This window comes from Heterodontus francisci, chromosome 44, assembly GCF_036365525.1.
Source record: "Heterodontus francisci isolate sHetFra1 chromosome 44, sHetFra1.hap1, whole genome shotgun sequence".
Lineage (NCBI taxonomy): Eukaryota > Metazoa > Chordata > Chondrichthyes > Heterodontiformes > Heterodontidae > Heterodontus > Heterodontus francisci.
This window is the reverse complement of record NC_090414.1, coordinates 24173712-24188054: the sequence shown is the minus strand read 5'-3', so window position 1 is coordinate 24188054 and position 14343 is coordinate 24173712.

Here is a 14343-nt window from a genome sequence, read left to right as displayed (position 1 = left end):
ACAAGAGGCCGGAATTGGAGGGAGCACAGAGATCTCGGAGGGTTGTAGGGGCTGGAGGAGGTTACAGAGATCTCGGAGGGTTGTAGGGACTGGAGGAGGTTACAGAGATAGGGAGGGTTGTAGGGGGCTGGAGGATGTTACAGAGATAGGGAGGGTTGTAGGGGGCTGGAGGATGTTACAGAGATAGGGAGGGTTGTAGGGACTGGAGGAGGTTACAGAGATAGGGAGGGTTGTAGGGGGCTGGAGGATGTTACAGAGATAGGGAGGGTTGTAGGGGCTGGAGGAGGTTACAGAGATAGGGAGGGTTGTAGGGGGCTGGAGGATGTTACAGAGATAGGGAGGGTTGTAGGGGCTGGAGGAGGTTACAGAGATAGGGAGGGGGTGAGGAGACCATGGAGGGATTTGAACACGAGGATGAGAATTTTAAAATTGAGGTGTCGCCGGACCGGGAGCCAGTGTATGTCAGCGAGCACAGGGGGTGACGGGTGGACGGGACTCGGTGTGAGTGAGGACACGGGGGCAGAGTTTTGGATGACCTCAAGTTTACGGAGAGTAGAATGTGGGAGGTCAGCCAGGAGTGTGTTGGAATAGTCAAGTCCAGAGAGAGGTAATGAAATAAAAACAAGAACTGCTGGAAATGCTCAGCAGGTCTGGCAGCATCTGTGGAGAGAGAAGCAGAGTTAACGCTTCAGGTCAGTGACCCTTCTTCGGAACTGGCAAATATTAGAAATGTAATAGATTTTAAGCAAATAAAGCAAGGGTGGGGCAAGAGATAAAAAAGGGAAGGTGTTGATAGGACAGAGGGTCACAGAGAATAACTGACCAGAAGGTCATGGAGCAAAGGCAAACGGTATGTTAATGGTGTGGTGAAAGACAAAGCATTAGTGCAGAGAGGGTGTTAATTGACACAAAAATGAACAGCCCTGGCCCAAAGCATGAATCGGATAAAACAGTGGGCAGGCACATTTACTGATTAGACACACTACAGCCTGCTGGACTGAACATTGAGTTCATTCATTTCAGAGCATGACAGTCCACCCATAAGAAAATGAATAATGAAACAAACTAAAATAAAATAAACAAATAAAAAAGAAAAAAGAAAAAATAACGCAACAAAAAAGGGGGGGCCCGTCATGCTCTGAAATGATTGAACTCAATGTTCAGTCCGGCAGGCTGTAGTGTGCCTAATCGGTAGATGAGATGCTGTTCCTCGAGCTTGCGTTGATGTTCACTGGAACACTGCAGTAATCCCAGGACAGAGATGTGAGCAGGAGTGTGCATTGAAATGGTAAGCAACCGGAAGCTCAGGGTCCTGCTTGCGGACTGAGTGGAGATGTCCGCAAAGCTGTCACCCAGTCTGCGTTTGGTCTCCCCAATGTAGAGGAGACCACACTGTGAGCAGCGAATACAGTATACTACATTGAAAGAAGTACAAGTAAATCGCTGCTTCACCTGAAAGGAGTATTTGGGGCCTGGGATAGTGAGGAGAGAGGAGGTAAATGGGCAGGTATTACACCTCCTGCGATTGCAGGGGAAGGTGCCATTGGACGGGGACGAGGTGGTGGGGGTAATGGAGGAGTGGACCAGGGTGTCGCGGAGGGAACGATCCCTTCGGAATGCTGACAGGGGAAGGGAGGGGAAGATGCGTTTGGTAGTGGCATCACGCTGGAGGTGGCGGAAATGGCGAAGGATGATCCTTTGGATATGGAGGCTGGTGGGGTGGAAAGTGAGGACAAGGGGAACCCTGTCACGGTTCTGGGAGGGAGGGGAAGGGGTGAGGGTAGAGGCGTGGGAAATGGGTCGGACACGGTTGAGGGCCCTGTCAACCACAGTGGGGGGGAATCCTCGATTGAGGAATAAGAAAGACATATCAGGGGCACTGTTGTCTAAGGTAGCATCATCAGAGCAGATGCGATGGAGATGGAGAAACTGGGAGAATAGAATGAAGTCCTTACAGGAGGTAGGGTGTGAAGAAGTGTAGTCGAGGTCGCTGTGAGAGTCGATGGGTTTATAATGAATATTAGTAGACAACCTATCCCCAGAGATGGAGACAGAGAAGTCGAGGAAGGGAAGGGAAGTGTCAGAGATGGACCATGTAAAGGTGAGAGAAGGGTGGAAATTGGAAGCAAAGTTGATAAAGTTTTCCAGTTCGGGGCGGGAGCAGGAAACGGCACTGATACAGTCATCAATGTACCGGAAAAAGAGTTGGGGGAGGGGGCCTGAGTAGGACTGGAACAAGGAATGTTCGACATATCCCACAAAAAGACAGGCATAACTAGGACCCATGCGGGTACCCATAGCGACACCTTTTACTTGAAGGAAGTGAGTGGAGTTGAAGGAGAAGTTGTTCAATGTGAGAACAAGTTCAGCCAGGCAGAGGAGGGTGGTGGTGGATGGGGACTGGTTAGGCCTCTGTTCAAGGAAGAAGCGGAGAGCCCTCAAACCATCCTGGTGGGGGATGGAGGTGTAGAGCGATTGGACATCCCTTGTGAAGAGGAGGAGGTTGGGGCCAGGAAACTGGAAATTGTCAAAATGACGCAGGCCTTAGAAGAGTCACGGATGTAGGTGGGAAGAGACTGGACAAGGGGAGAAAAGATAGAGTCAAGATAGGAAGAAATAAGTTCATTGGGGCAGGAACAGGCTGAAACGATGGGTCTACCAGAACAGTCCTGTTTGTGGATTTTAGGAAGGAGGTAGAAGCGGGCTGTCCAGGGTTGTGGGACTATGAGGTTGGAATCTGCAGAGGGAAGATCTCCAGAGGAGATGAGGTCAGTGACAGTCCTGGAGACAGTGGCTTGATGCTCAGTGGTGGGGTCATGGTCCAGGGGGAGGTAGGAAGAAGTGCCTGAGAATTGGCGCTGAGTTTTCAATGAAAAGATCAAGAGCTGGTAAAAGGCCAGAGGGAGGGGTCCGGGTGGAGGGAGAATGCAGGAGGCGGGTGAATGAGTCTGCTGGCCTGGGGGAGGGCTCCTGGTCAAAGAAGTGAGCCCAGAGGCAAAGGCAATGGAAGCAGAGCTCAATGAGCGCAAAATTCATTGAGCTAATGAAGGCTTGAATGAGGGTTTCAGCAGCAGATGAGCTGAGACACGGGTGAAGTCGGGCGATGTAACCGAGGGAGGTGGTAATCAGTGATCTTGGTGATGGTTTGAATCTGAGGTCAGAAGCTCATCTCGGGGGTCAAAGGTGACACCAAGTTTGCAAACAGACATGATTAATCTCAGAATGTTGCCAGGGAGACGGACGGAGTCAGGGGTCAGGGAACGGAGTTTGGAGCGGGGACTGAAAACAATGGCTCCAGTCTTCCCGATATCTAATTGGAGTAAATTTCTGCTCATCCAACGCTGGAAGTTGGATTATCAGTCCGATAGTTTAGCAACAGTGGAGGAGTCGAGAGAGGAGGGAGAGCTGGATGTTTACAGATGATGCTGTGGAGGGGTGGAAGAACGTAACTGAGTGTCTTGGCTGCCCTGGGAGTGTCTGCTGGCCTCACTCATTGTCCCCGTCAGCACACATCCGCAGTCAGGGCCTGGGAACACGGGCTGAAACTCCTCCAGTTCGAGGCTCCCACAGAAAAACTGAATCCAAACCCATCTCGTGTCCAAGGGCGACCCCTTGGGGTGGTGGGTAGTACAGCAACACTAGAGATCCCAACTCCCACCCATCCCCGGAATCTGCTAATCCCAGCTGGCAAAGTAGAATGCCTGATCCACAGTCTGCTGTGGTCAGTGGGTATCTCTCCCTCTCCCTCCCTCTCCCTCCCTCTCCCACTATGGCCCTCAGTCAGAAGGTTGTCGGTCAAGCCCCAACTGCAGATCAAAGCCGACACGCACCCTGGTACCCTGTACTGAGAGAGTGCCGCACTGTCGGAGGGTCAGTACTGAGGGAGTGCCGCACTGTCGGAGGGTCAGTACTGAGGGAGCGCCGCACTGTCGGAGGGTCAGTACTGAGGGAGCGCCGCACTGTCGGAGGGTCAGTACTGAGGGAGTGCCGCACTGTCAGAGGGTCAGTACTGAGGGAGTGCTGCACTGTCGGAGGGTCAGTACTGAGGGAGTGCCGCACTGTCGGAGGGTCAGTACTGAGGGAGCGCCGCACTGTCGGAGGGTCAGTAGTGAGAGAATGCCGCATTGTCGGAGTGTCAGTACTGAGGGAATGCCGCATTGTCAGAGGGTCAGTACTGAGGGAGCGCTGCACTGTCAGAGGGTCAGTACTGAGGGAGTGCCGCACTGTCGGAGATGCCATCTTTCAGATGAGACATTAAACCGAGGCCCCGTCTGCCCTCTCGGGTGGGTGAAAAAGATCCCACGGCCACTATTGGAAGAAGAGGGCAGTTGGTGGGAGCTCACATATAAAATTCTCCTCATCTCCCCCTCTGGTTCTTTTACCAATTCTCTTCAATCTGTGTCTCTCTGGTTACCGACCCTCCTGCCACTGGAAACAGTTTCTCCTTATTTACTTGGACAGAACACCTTGTAATTTTGAACACCTCGATTAAATCTCCCCCTTAACCTTCTCTGCTCGAAGGAGAACAATCCCAGCTTCTCCCAGTCTCTCCACATTAACTGAAGTCCCTCATCCCTGGGACCATTCCAGTAAATCTCCTCCGCACCCTCTCCAAGGCCTTGACATCCTTCTGAAAGTGCGGGGTCCGGAATTGGACACAATTCTCCAGCTGGGGGAGAACCCAGTGATTTATAAAAGTTTGGAATAACTTTGTGTTCTTCTACTGTGTGACTCTGTTTGTAAAGATTTTTAACAGCCTTCTCAACAATAATAACACCTTGCATTTATCTAGCGCATTTAACAGTAAAACATCCCCAAGGTGCTTCACAGGAGCGTAAATCAGACAGAATTTGACCCCGAGCCACAATAGGAGATATTAGGGACAGGCGACCAAAAGCTGGTTGAAGAGGTCGGTTTTTAAGGAGCATCTTAAAGGAGGAGAGAGAGAGGCAGAGAGGTTTAGGGAGACAAAAACCTCCTTGCTCTTGTACTCTATGTCCCTATTAATAAAGCCCAGGATACTGTGTGCTTTAGTAACTGCTCTCTCAACCTGTCCTTCCACCTTCAATGACTGATGCACATTTACACCCAGGTCCCTCTGCTCCTGAACCCCCTTTAGAATTGTACCCTTTATTCTATATTGTCTCTCCATGTTCTTCCTACCAAAATGAATCACTTCACATTTCTCTGAATTGAACTTCATCTGTCACCTGTCTGCCCATTCCACCAACTTGTCTATGTCCTTTTGAAGTTCTACACTATCCTCCTCACAGTTCACAATGCTTCTAAGTTTCGTATCATCTGCAAACTTTGAAATTGTGCCCTATACACCAAGGTCTAGGTCATTTATATATATCAGGAAAAGCAAGGGTCCCAACACTGATCCCTGGGGAACTCCAGTACAAACCTTCCTCCAGCCTGAAAAACATCCATTATCCACTACTCTCTGTTTCCTGTCACTCAGTCAATTCCGTATCCATGTTGTTACTCTCCCTTTTATTCCATGAGCTACAAGTTTGCTCACAAGTCTGTTGTGTGTCACTGTATCAAATGCCTGTTGAAAGTCCATGTTCACCACATCAACAGCATTGTCCACATCAACTCTCTCTGTTACCTCCTCAAAAAACTCCAGCAAGTTAGTCAAACAGGATTTTCTCTTCACAAATCCATGCTGCCTTTCCTTAATTAACCTGCATTTGTCCATGTGACTATCGATTTTGTCCGGAATTATTTTTTCTGGAAGTTTCCCCACCACTGAAGTTAAACTGACTGGCCTGTAGTTGTTGGGATTATCTTTACACCCTTTTTTGAACAAGGGTGTAACGTTTGCAATTCTCCAGTCCTCTGGCACCACACCCGAGTCTAAGGAAGACTGAAACATTATGGCCAGTGCCTCTGCGATTTCTCAGGGTCACTCTCAGTCTCAGGGTCACTCTCAGTCTCAGGGTCTCTCTCAGTCTCAGAGTCACTCTCAGTCTCAGAGTCACTCTCAGTCTCAGGGTCTCTCTCAGTCTCAGGGTCAATCTCAGTCTCAGGGTCTCTCTCAGTCTCAGGGTCACTCTCAGTCTCAGGGTCACTCTCAGTCTCAGAGTCTCTCTCAGTCACAGAGTCATTCTCAGTCTCAGAGTCACTCTCAGTCTCAGGGTCGCACACAGTCTCAGAGTCACACACAGTCTCAGGGTCAATCTCAGTCTCAGGGTCACTCTCAGTCTCAGGGTCTCTCTCAGTCTCAGGGTCACACACAGTCTCAGGGTCACTCTCAGTCTCAGGGTCACTCTCAGTCTCAGAGTCTCTCTCAGTCTCAGGGTTTCTCTCAGTCTCAGGGTCACTCTCAGTCTCAGGGTCTCTCTCAGTCTCAGGGTCAATCTCAGTCTCAGAGACTCTCTCAGTCTCAGGGTCTCTCTCAGTCTCAGGGTCACTCTCAGTCTCAGGGTCACTCTCAGTCTCAGAGTCTCTCTCAGTCTCAGGGTCACACACAGTCTCAGGGTCTCTCTCAGTCTCAGGGTCACTCTCAGTCTCAGAGTCTCTCTCAGTCTCAGGGTCTCTCTCAGTCTCAGGGTCACACACAGTCTCAGAGTCTCTCTCAGTCTCAGGGTCTCTCTCAGTCTCAGGGTCACTCTCAGTCTCAGGGTCACTCTCAGTCTCTGGGTCACTCTCAGTCTCAGGGTCTCTCTCAGTCTCAGGGTCTCTCTCAGTCTCAGAGTCACTCTCAGTCTCAGGGTCACACACAGTCTCAGAGTCTCTCTCGGACTCAGGGTCTCTCTCAGTCACAGGGTCACTCTCAGTCTCAGGGTCACGCTCAGTCTCAGAGTCACTCTCAGTCTCAGAGTCACTCTCAGTCTCTGGGTCTCTCTCAGTCTCTGGGTCTCTCTCAGTCTCAGGGTCAATCTCAGTCTCAGGGTCTCTCTCAGTCTCAGGGTCACTCTCAGTCTCAGAGTCTCTCTCAGTCTCAGAGTCACTCTCAGTCTCTGGGTCTCTCTCAGTCTCAGGGTCTCTCTCAGTCTCAGGGTCACTCTCAGTCTCAGAGTCTCTCTCAGTCTCAGGGTCTCTCTCAGTCTCAGGGTTAATCTCAGTCTCAGGGTCAATCTCAGTCTCAGGGTCTCTCTCAGTCTCAGGGTCACTCTCAGTCTCAGAGTCTCTCTCAGTCTCAGGGTCACTCTCAGTCTCAGGGTCTCTCTCAGTCTCAGGGTCACTCAGTCTCAGAGTCTCTCTCAGTCTCAGGGTAACTCAGTCTCAGGGTCAATCTCAGTCTCAGGGTCACTCTCAGCCACAGGGTCTCTCTCAGTCTCAGGGTCACTCTCAGTCTCAGGGTCTCTCTCAGTCTCAGGGTCTCTCTCAGTCAGGACTCTCTCAGTCTCAGGGTCACTCAGTCTCAGGGTCTCTCTCAGTCTCAGGGTCACTCTCAGTCTCAGAGTCTCTCTCAGTCTCAGGGTCACTCTCAGTCTCAGAGTCTCTCTCAGTCTCAGAGTCTCTCTCAGTCTCAGGGACTCTCTCAGTCTCAGGGTCACTCTCAGTCTCAGGGTCACTCTCAGTCTCAGGGTCTCTCTCAGTCTCAGGGTCTCTCTCAGTCTCAGGGTCACTCTCAGTCTCAGAGTCTCTCTCAGTCTCAGGGTAACTCAGTCTCAGGGTCAATCACAGTCTCAGGATCACTCTCAGCCACAGGGTCTCTCTCAGCCACAGGGTGTCTCTCAGCCACAGGGTCAATCTCAGTCTCAGGGTCACTCTCAGCCACAGGGTCTATCTCAGTCTCAGGGTCACTCTCAGTCTCAGGGTCACTCTCAGTCTCAGGGTCTCTCTCAGCTACAGGGTCAATCTCAGTCTCAGGGTCACTCAGTCTCAGGGTCTCTCTCAGCCACAGGGTCTCTCTCAGTCTCAGGGTCACTTTCAGCCACAGGGTCACTCTCAGTCTCAGGGTCTCTCTTAGTCTCAGGGTCACTCTCACTCTCAGGGTCTCTCTCAGTCTCAGGGTCAATCTCAGTCTCAGGAACTCTCTCAGTCTCAGGGTCACTCTCAGTCTCAGGGTCACTCTCAGTCTCAGGGTCAATCTCAGTCTCAGAGTCTCTGTCAGTCTGAGGGACTCTCTCAGACTCAGTCTCAGGGACTCTCTCAGTCTCATGGTCACTCTCAGCCACAGGGTCACTCTCAGCCACAGGGTCACTCTCAGTCTCAGGGTCTCTCTCAGTCTCATGGTCACTCTCAGCCACAGGGTCACTCTCAGCCACAGGGTCACTCTCAGTCTCAGGGTCTCTCTCAGTCTCAGGGTCACTCTCAGTCTCAGGGTCACTCTCAGTCTCAGGGTCTCTGTCAGTCTCAGGGACTCTCTCAGTCTCAGGGTCACTCTCAGTCTCAGGGTCACTCTCAGTCTCAGGGTCAATCTCAGTCTCAGAGTCTCTGTCAGTCTGAGGGACTCTCTCAGACTCAGGGTCACTCTCAGTCTCAGGGACTCTCTCAGTCTCATGGTCACTCTCAGCCACAGGGTCACTCTCAGCCACAGGGTCTCTCTCAGTCTCAGGGTCACTCTCAGTCTCAGGGTCACTCTCAGTCTCAGGGTCTCTCTCAGTCTCAGGGTCACTCTCAGTCTCAGAGTCTCTCTCAGTCTCAGAGTCACTCTCAGTCTCAGGGTCTCTCTCAGTCTCAGGGTCAATCTCAGTCTCAGAGTCACTCTCAGTCTCAGAGTCACTCTCAGTCTCAGAGTCACTCTCAGTCTCAGGGTCACACACAGTCTCAGGGTCTCTCTCAGTCTCAGGGTCACTCTCAGTCTCAGAGTCTCTCTCAGTCTCAGAGTCACTCTCAGTCTCAGGGTCTCTCTCAGTCTCAGGGTCAATCTCAGTCTCAGAGTCTCTCTCAGTCTCAGGGTCACACACAGTCTCAGGGTCTCTCTCAGTCTCAGGGTCACTCTCAGTCTCAGAGTCTCTCTCAGTCTCAGGGTCTCTCTCAGTCTCAGGGTCACACACAGTCTCAGGGTCTCTCTCAGTCTCAGGGTCTCTCTCAGTCTCAGGGTCACTCTCAGTCTCTGGGTCACTCTCAGTCTCAGGGTCTCTCTCAGTCTCAGGGTCTCTCTCAGTCTCAGAGTCTCTCTCAGTCTCAGAGTCACTCTCAGTCTCAGGGTCACACACAGTCTCAGAGTCTCTCTCAGACTCAGGGTCTCTCTCAGTCTCAGGGTCACTCTCAGTCTCAGGGTCACGCTCAGTCTCAGAGTCACTCTCAGTCTCAGAGTCACTCAGTCTCTGGGTCTCTCTCAGTCTCAGGGTCAATCTCAGTCTCAGGGTCTCTCTCAGTCTCAGGGTCACTCTCAGTCTCAGAGTCTCTCTCAGTCTCAGAGTCACTCTCAGTCTCTGGGTCTCTCTCAGTCTCAGGGTCTCTCTCAGTCTCAGGGTCACTCTCAGTCTCAGAGTCTCTCTCAGTCTCAGGGTCTCTCTCAGTCTCAGGGTCAATCTCAGTCTCAGGGTCAATCTCAGTCTCAGGGTCTCTCTCAGTCTCAGGGTCACTCTCAGTCTCAGAGTCTCTCTCAGTCTCAGGGTCAGTCTCAGTCTCAGGGTCTCTCGCAGTCTCAGGGTCACACACAGTCTCAGAGTCTCTCTCAGTCTCAGGTCTCTCTCAGTCTCAGGGTCACTCTCAGTCTAAGAGTCTCTCTCAGTCTCAGGGTCTCTCTCAGTCTCAGGGTCACTCTCAGTCTCAGGGTCTCTCTCAGTCTCAGGGTCACTCAGTCTCAGAGTCTCTCTCAGTCTCAGGGTAACTCAGTCTCAGGGTCAATCTCAGTCTCAGGGTCACTCTCAGCCACAGGGTCTCTCTCAGCCACAGGGTCTCTCTCAGTCTCAGGGTCACTCTCAGTCTCAGGGTCTCTCTCAGTCTCAGGGTCTCTCTCAGTCAGGACTCTCTCAGTCTCAGGGTCACTCAGTCTCAGGGTCTCTCTCAGTCTCAGGGTCACTCTCAGTCTCAGAGTCTCTCTCAGTCTCAGGGTCACTCTCAGTCTCAGAGTCTCTCTCAGTCTCAGAGTCTCTCTCAGTCTCAGGGACTCTCTCAGTCTCAGGGACTCTCTCAGTCTCAGGGTCACTCTCAGTCTCAGGGTCTCTCTCAGTCTCAGGGTCACTCTCAGTCTCAGAGTCTCTCTCAGTCTCAGGGTAACTCAGTCTCAGGGTCAATCACAGTCTCAGGGTCACTCTCAGCCACAGGGTCTCTCTCAGCCACAGGGTGTCTCTCAGCCACAGGGTCAATCTCAGTCTCAGGGTCACTCTCAGCCACAGGGTCTATCTCAGTCTCAGGGTCACTCTCAGTCTCAGGGTCACTCTCAGTCTCAGGGTCTCTCTCAGCTACAGGGTCAATCTCAGTCTCAGGGTCACTCAGTCTCAGGGTCTCTCTCAGCCACAGGGTCTCTCTCAGTCTCAGGGTCACTCTCAGCCACAGGGTCACTCTCAGCCACAGGGTCTCTCTCAGTCTCAGGGTCACTCTCACTCTCAGGGTCTCTCTCAGTCTCAGGGTCAATCTCAGTCTCAGGGTCTCTCGCAGTCTCAGGGTCACACACAGTCTCAGAGTCTCTCTCAGTCTCAGGTCTCTCTCAGTCTCAGGGTCACTCTCAGTCTAAGAGTCTCTCTCAGTCTCAGGGTCTCTCTCAGTCTCAGGGTCACTCTCAGTCTCAGGGTCTCTCTCAGTCTCAGGGTCACTCAGTCTCAGAGTCTCTCTCAGTCTCAGGGTAACTCAGTCTCAGGGTCAATCTCAGTCTCAGGGTCACTCTCAGCCACAGGGTCTCTCTCAGCCACAGGGTCTCTCTCAGTCTCAGGGTCACTCTCAGTCTCAGGGTCTCTCTCAGTCTCAGGGTCTCTCTCAGTCAGGACTCTCTCAGTCTCAGGGTCACTCAGTCTCAGGGTCTCTCTCAGTCTCAGGGTCACTCTCAGTCTCAGAGTCTCTCTCAGTCTCAGGGTCACTCTCAGTCTCAGAGTCTCTCTCAGTCTCAGAGTCTCTCTCAGTCTCAGGGACTCTCTCAGTCTCAGGGACTCTCTCAGTCTCAGGGTCACTCTCAGTCTCAGGGTCTCTCTCAGTCTCAGGGTCACTCTCAGTCTCAGAGTCTCTCTCAGTCTCAGGGTAACTCAGTCTCAGGGTCAATCACAGTCTCAGGGTCACTCTCAGCCACAGGGTCTCTCTCAGCCACAGGGTGTCTCTCAGCCACAGGGTCAATCTCAGTCTCAGGGTCACTCTCAGCCACAGGGTCTATCTCAGTCTCAGGGTCACTCTCAGTCTCAGGGTCACTCTCAGTCTCAGGGTCTCTCTCAGCTACAGGGTCAATCTCAGTCTCAGGGTCACTCAGTCTCAGGGTCTCTCTCAGCCACAGGGTCTCTCTCAGTCTCAGGGTCACTCTCAGCCACAGGGTCACTCTCAGCCACAGGGTCTCTCTCAGTCTCAGGGTCACTCTCACTCTCAGGGTCTCTCTCAGTCTCAGGGTCAATCTCAGTCTCAGGGTCTCTGTCAGTCTCAGGGACTCTCTCAGTCTCAGGGTCACTCTCAGTCTCAGGGTCACTCTCAGTCTCAGGGTCAATCTCAGTCTCAGAGTCTCTGTCAGTCTGAGGGACTCTCTCAGACTCAGGGCCACTCTCAGTCTCAGGGACTTTCTCAGTCTCATGGTCACTCTCAGCCACAGGGTCACTCTCAGCCACTGGGTCACTCTCAGCCACTGGGTCACTCTCAGTCTCAGGGTCTCTCTCAGTCTCAGGGTCACTCTCACTCTCAGGGTCTCTCTCAGTCTCAGGGTCAATCTCAGTCTCAGGGTCTCTGTCAGTCTCAGGGACTCTCTCAGTCTCAGGGTCACTCTCAGTCTCAGGGTCACTCTCTGTCTCAGGGTCAATCTCAGTCTCAGGGTCAATCTCAGTCTCAGAGTCTCTGTCAGTCTGAGGGACTCTCTCAGACTCAGGGTCACTCTCAGTTGCAGGGACTCTCTCAGTCTCATGGTCACTCTCAGCCACAGGGTCACTCTCAGCCACAGGGTCTCTCTCAGTCTCAGGGTCACTCTCAGTCTCAGGGTCTCTCTCAGTCTCAGGGTCACTCTCAGTCTCAGGGTCAATCTCAGTCTCAGGGTCAATCTCAGTCTCAGGGTCTCTCTCAGTCTCAGGGTCACTCTCAGTCTCAGAGTCTCTCTCAGTCTCAGGGTCAGTCTCAGTCTCAGGGTCTCTCGCAGTCTCAGGGTCACACACAGTCTCAGAGTCTCTCTCAGTCTCAGGTCTCTCTCAGTCTCAGGGTCACTCTCAGTCTAAGAGTCTCTCTCAGTCTCAGGGTCTCTCTCAGTCTCAGGGTCACTCTCAGTCTCAGGGTCTCTCTCAGTCTCAGGGTCACTCAGTCTCAGAGTCTCTCTCAGTCTCAGGGTAACTCAGTCTCAGGGTCAATCTCAGTCTCAGGGTCACTCTCAGCCACAGGGTCTCTCTCAGCCACAGGGTCTCTCTCAGTCTCAGGGTCACTCTCAGTCTCAGGGTCTCTCTCAGTCTCAGGGTCTCTCTCAGTCAGGACTCTCTCAGTCTCAGGGTCACTCAGTCTCAGGGTCTCTCTCAGTCTCAGGGTCACTCTCAGTCTCAGAGTCTCTCTCAGTCTCAGGGTCACTCTCAGTCTCAGAGTCTCTCTCAGTCTCAGAGTCTCTCTCAGTCTCAGGGACTCTCTCAGTCTCAGGGACTCTCTCAGTCTCAGGGTCACTCTCAGTCTCAGGGTCTCTCTCAGTCTCAGGGTCACTCTCAGTCTCAGAGTCTCTCTCAGTCTCAGGGTAACTCAGTCTCAGGGTCAATCACAGTCTCAGGGTCACTCTCAGCCACAGGGTCTCTCTCAGCCACAGGGTGTCTCTCAGCCACAGGGTCAATCTCAGTCTCAGGGTCACTCTCAGCCACAGGGTCTATCTCAGTCTCAGGGTCACTCTCAGTCTCAGGGTCACTCTCAGTCTCAGGGTCTCTCTCAGCTACAGGGTCAATCTCAGTCTCAGGGTCACTCAGTCTCAGGGTCTCTCTCAGCCACAGGGTCTCTCTCAGTCTCAGGGTCACTCTCAGCCACAGGGTCACTCTCAGCCACAGGGTCTCTCTCAGTCTCAGGGTCACTCTCACTCTCAGGGTCTCTCTCAGTCTCAGGGTCAATCTCAGTCTCAGGGTCTCTGTCAGTCTCAGGGACTCTCTCAGTCTCAGGGTCACTCTCAGTCTCAGGGTCACTCTCAGTCTCAGGGTCAATCTCAGTCTCAGAGTCTCTGTCAGTCTGAGGGACTCTCTCAGACTCAGGGCCACTCTCAGTCTCAGGGACTCTCTCAGTCTCATGGTCACTCTCAGCCACAGGGTCACTCTCAGCCACTGGGTCACTCTCAGCCACTGGGTCACTCTCAGTCTCAGGGTCTCTCTCAGTCTCAGGGTCACTCTCACTCTCAGGGTCTCTCTCAGTCTCAGGGTCAATCTCAGTCTCAGGGTCTCTGTCAGTCTCAGGGACTCTCTCAGTCTCAGGGTCACTCTCAGTCTCAGGGTCACTCTCTGTCTCAGGGTCAATCTCAGTCTCAGGGTCAATCTCAGTCTCAGAGTCTCTGTCAGTCTGAGGGACTCTCTCAGACTCAGGGTCACTCTCAGTTGCAGGGACTCTCTCAGTCTCATGGTCACTCTCAGCCACAGGGTCACTCTCAGCCACAGGGTCTCTCTCAGTCTCAGGGTCACTCTCAGTCTCAGGGTCTCTCTCAGTCTCAGGGTCACTCTCAGTCTCAGGGTCACTCTCAGTCTCAGAGTCTCTCTCAGTCTCAGAGTCACTCTCAGTCTCAGAGTCACTCTCAGTCTCAGGGTCTCTCTCAGTCTCAGGGTCAATCTCAGTCTCAGAGTCTCTCTCAGTCTCAGGGTCACACACAGTCTCAGGGTCTCTCTCAGTCTCAGGGTCACTCTCAGTCTCAGAGTCTCTCTCAGTCTCAGGGTCTCTCTCAGTCTCAGGGTCACACACAGTCTCAGAGTCTCTCTCAGTCTCAGGGTCTCTCTCAGTCTCAGGGTCACTCTCAGTCTCTGGGTCACTCTCAGTCTCAGGGTCTCTCTCAGTCTCAGGGTCTCTCTCAGTCTCAGAGTCTCTCTCAGTCTCAGAGTCACTCTCAGTCTCAGGGTCACACACAGTCTCAGAGTCTCTCTCAGACTCAGGGTCTCTCTCAGTCTCAGGGTCACTCTCAGTCTCAGGGTCACGCTCAGTCTCAGAGTCACGCTCAGTCTCAGAGTCACTCTCAGTCTCTGGGTCTCTCTCAGTCTCAGGGTCAATCTCAGTCTCAGGGTCTCTCTCAGTCTCAGGGTCACTCTCAGTCTCAGAGTCTCTCTCAGTCTCAGAGTCACTCTCAGTCTCTGGGTCTCTCTCAGTCTCAGGGTCTCT